Source organism: Callospermophilus lateralis, chromosome 3 (genome assembly GCF_048772815.1).
Source record: "Callospermophilus lateralis isolate mCalLat2 chromosome 3, mCalLat2.hap1, whole genome shotgun sequence".
NCBI lineage: Eukaryota > Metazoa > Chordata > Mammalia > Rodentia > Sciuridae > Callospermophilus > Callospermophilus lateralis.
Genome location: NC_135307.1, coordinates 123,423,939 through 123,428,620, shown reverse-complemented (window position 1 = coordinate 123,428,620; position 4,682 = coordinate 123,423,939). Strand labels below are relative to the sequence as shown.

The 4,682-nt window shown below is 33.7% G+C and overlaps 1 pseudogene; it reads right to left on the bottom strand.

Annotated features, from left to right (window-relative positions):
* Positions 1-2,216: 2,216 nt before the first annotated feature.
* LOC143394182 (DNA-directed RNA polymerases I, II, and III subunit RPABC4 pseudogene) lies at positions 2,217-2,392 on the bottom strand (annotated as a pseudogene).
* Positions 2,393-4,682: the final 2,290 nt, after the last annotated feature.

Below are 4,682 nucleotides of genomic sequence, written 5' to 3'. Positions count from 1 at the left end.
CAGTCAGGAAGCAGATAGAGAGTAAGCAGATTGGTAGTAGATACACAATACCCAGGGGAATGCTCGACCTACATCCTACCTGCCTTCAGTTATCCTCAATACAGTTCTCCTTTCAAATTACTAATCCATCAAATGGATTAATTCATTGGCTAGGTTAAAGCTCTCATAGTCTGATCGATTCAGCTGTAAACATTCCTCAATTGACACATGAACTTTCTGGGTGGACATATCCAAACAATAACACTGCAGGAACCAGTGAGCTCAAATAGCCAAAAAGCTCAAATAGCCAAGCACTGGACCAGGGGGAAGTTGGGACTCAACCTGATATTCCTACATGAAATCAAGCATGTAAACCTCTGCAATCTTAGTGAGGAAGTTGCTTCCCAGCAAAGGAAAGGTATGAAAAGTATTTTGTTCTGGCTTCTGGGAGAAAAAAATAATAACAGCAATAAAACCAACAAGAAAAAATAGAAGGAAGAGGGGAACAACACGTGCCTATTGTGGAAATAGGAGACCATGGGACTGCCTTTAAGTTTACAAATCAACCTTACATTCCCGCTTGGTCAGAAAAACAAATTCAAAATAGCAACAACAACAACAAAAATTAGATTAATGTAAACCCAGGCTGAAAAACCAAACACAAATAGAATATAAAAATCAAGTGCCCACTGGAGAAGAACACTCCCAAATATAGCCTGTAGGATCAGTTGGATAGATAAATACACAATTATGCAACCCAAGTAAATAAGACACTAAGAGAGAGATAATCATTGGGAAAATAATTTGGACCCATCAGGACCTTAGATGTCAAACTCTGCAGATATCTATATAAAATAAGCATACAGGCTTTATTACACATTACAAAAACAAAATTATGCTGAATATATGTATAAAATGATAAAATAAAAAGTCTGTAAGGAATACAAAACTATTAAAATTATAAGTCAGATTTAACAAATAAACCAAATACAATTTTTAGAAAATAAATGTCTTCATTAAGAATAAATTCTTATACATGTCTCAAATAAATGAGACAGCAGGAGGGAAAATGGGCAAACTGACGAAAATAAATGTAGCACAGGAAAGCTAGTAGTAGAAAATATGCAAGTTTAAGACATACTGAGGACAGAATGAGAAGTCATAATGATAGTTCATAAATATTCCAAAATGAGAAAATAAATAGAACTAGGGAGAGGCACAAATTTTTCTAAACTTATTAAAATACATAGAATCCATAGATAAAAACAAAACCATACAACACATCCTATATAGGAGAAAAAATGTTTAAACATATACTTAGACATATTGAGTATACCTGAAAATATTAGAAGAGAGAAGGAGGGCGGAGCATAGAAGGGGAGAAAGAAAGAGGCAGACAGACAGATTCCTAAAAGACAACAAAAAATAAAATTATATTACCTTAAAAAAGAGAAAAGATAGAAAATTTCTTGAAATAGCAACAATGCAAGTCAGAAGTTCACGAAAAACTGTTTAAATTGCTGAGAGATAATAAATGCCAATGTAGAATTACAGTCCTAGCAAAACTGATTTTCAACAATAAGAACTCAAGACAATTTTCAGATTGAAAAACAAGGCCCCAGACAAAACAAAAACAGAGGGTATTCACTTCAGCTGACACATGCCAAGGAAATCAAAACAGAAATAAAGAAGAAATATAAAACACTCAAAGAAAAAAAGTTTCAACAGGCAAAAATACTGAGAAAAAAATGGTAAAAACAAAAATTAAATTTTTTTTGCACAAAATATACAATAATGTTAGGGTCTAACTTATGGTGTTATTAAAATGAGAAATTTAAAAATAATGAACATAAATGGCATGTATGTGCAGAATTATAGGTGTTTACATTCCATAATGCCCTTAACCTGAAAGTTGGATTCTGATTAATGTTGGACTTAAAATTTTATTTTTTATTTTTATTTTTTGTGTGTGTGATTTGGAGAAGCAATTTTAATTTTCATTTTGTGTCTGGTCACATAATACAATAAAATTAAAGTCATTTAATTAAACAAGAGTCTTTATACAAATTACTGATATCTAAACACAATTTGATTTGGAAAATGAAATAAAATGGAATCATATGTATACAGTTGTATTCATAAGACAAGTGTGCTAAATGAAAAGCTGTATAATAATGAGAAACATTCAAGGGTCAAATCCAGGTACAAAGGAAGACACTCCTCTGAATTCCCATCTTTCATCCAGCATCAAAAACCACCAATCTTTTGGTTCTTTTTTTGTACATTATTCTGTATCCACATTCTCTGCATCTGATTGGATCCCTGGATTTTATTTCATTTTCTGTGTGACATTCTCACAGATATAGATCATTGGCTGCTGCTTTGGGGGTTGAACGACCTTTTGAGTGTCCATTCCTATACACCACACAGACTTTTCCCCGCGTTTCCAAACAGACTGGACTTAAAATTTTAATGGAAAAACATTTTTAAAGTAGAAATTGTTCAAATCATTACAGGAAACATTGACAAATAAGGAAGAAGAGAAGAAAGGAAGAAGAAAAACAGTATAACAGGGTAGAATCAGTATACACACTGATAGATGAAGAAGTGAGTGCAAACATATAATTAATCTTTACCACTGCAAACAGTATAAACAAACCAGAAAAACCTTTTTGTAAAGAACTGGAGAGTAAGTAGTTCTGTAGGCTATTGGTTTCTATCCAGTCACTCAACTGTGCTGTTCAGCATGAAAACATCTATACACAATATGTAAATGAATGGCTGTCTTCCAATAAGACTTTGTTTACAAAAATAAGCAACAGTCTAGATTTGCACAGTATGGCAATATTTACTGATTTTTGGCCTAAACTTACAATTAAAAAATAAAGTAGTTAAGAGTGGGAATAAGGAAAGAGTGTTCTCTTTTACCCCTTACACTAAATGTCCCACTAAATGTCCCAGCTAGTGCAGTAAGACAAGAAAAGGAAATAAAAGTGTTAAGGTATGATTCTAACATTCCAAATAAAACTCCATGTCTTTTTGAAAAAAAGACAAAGGATTTATTCTGGCCAGCGCCAAGGGAGCAGAAGGTAGGCAGTTCTGTAGCCCAAGACAATGAATGCAGGTGGAGGGATCATTTAAACAGAAAAACAACAAAGTGGGGCGGATGGGAGAGGCAAGAAGAGTCATAAGTACATTCTCAGAAATCTGCACCTCTTGTACCCACTCAGGAAGTAAGTCAGCACAAGCTCCATAGTTTAAAGATTGTGTTGGGGTGCGAGTGGGTAGAGATGTCAGCTTCTATTAGAGTGGGCTCTTACAGGAAGAGGAGCAATTGCCCACTCAGGGTGAGATATCTTGAGCAGAATGGGGTCAGTCTGACTTAAACTCTCAAATCAGCCCATAACAAAAGGCATATAGATTTTGAAGAAGGGAATTAAGTTGTTTTTATTGATAGGATTTATTCCTTTTTGTTTTTCAGCAGTACAGATTTAGCATTCCTAAGAGGAAAAAATTGAAATCCAGAATGTTCCAAAATATGAAACATTTTGAGCACAGACATGACACCACAAGTGGAAAAATTCTACACCATGAAATTTTGCTTCATGCATAAAAACGTTGTACAAAATTCAGTCCAGATAAATAAGGTGTGTATGAAACATAAATGTATTTCATATATAGACTTGACACACATCCTCAATATATCTGTATCTGAAAAAAATCATAAAGAGCTGAAATATTTCTGGCCCCACATAAGACATACTCAATCTATATTCTATGTATGGATATACCAGTTGTTTGGCCATTCACCTGTTGAAGAAAATTTGGGTTGTTTCCTGTTTGGGCTGTTATAAGTAAAGCTGCTAAGAACATTTCTCTGTAAATTTCTGCATGTAATTATATTTCTGTTTCTTTGGGATAAAGACCCAAGAATTCTATTCATGGGCCATATGGAAAAATAAATGTTCATTTATTTTAATTGCCAAACTCATGTCTAAGAGGCTGTACCATTTAACATTCCCACCAGCAAAGCAAAAGCCATCAAGTTGCTCTGAATCCACATGTCTTTTTTTTAATATAGATTCTGAATTCTTTTGTTAAAAAAAATCCCTTTATTTTTATGTGGTACTGAGGATCAAACCCAGGGCCTTATGTGTGCCAGGTGAGCACTCTACCACTGAGCCCCAGCCCCAGCTCACATCAGTCTTTGATAATATTATTTTTATTTATTTCACCCATTCTATAGATGTACAGTGATATTTCATTATGATTTTAATTTCCCTAAGAATTAATACGTTCAATGTCTTTTTGCCATCTGCCTATCATCGTTATTGAAATAATCTCTTCATATAATTTTGTCATTATATGACATTAGTAATGCTATTTTCATTTATTTATTTGTTTGTTTGTTTGTTTTGATGCTGGGTTTGAACCCAGGGGCGCTTAACCACTAAGCCAAATCTCCATTTCTTTTTGGTTAGTGAATTATATATTTTTATATTTCATTTAGAGACAGGGTCTCACCGAGTTCCTAAGTTGCTGAGGCTGGCTTTGAACTCATGATCTTCCTGCCTTATCTTCCTGAGCTACTGGAATTACAGGCCTGTGCCACTGTGCCCAGCTCATAATGTTATTTTTAAGTAAATAAACAAGATTTTTTAAACCTCAATTTATTTTTAGTGTTTAAAAGTGATAGCTATAAA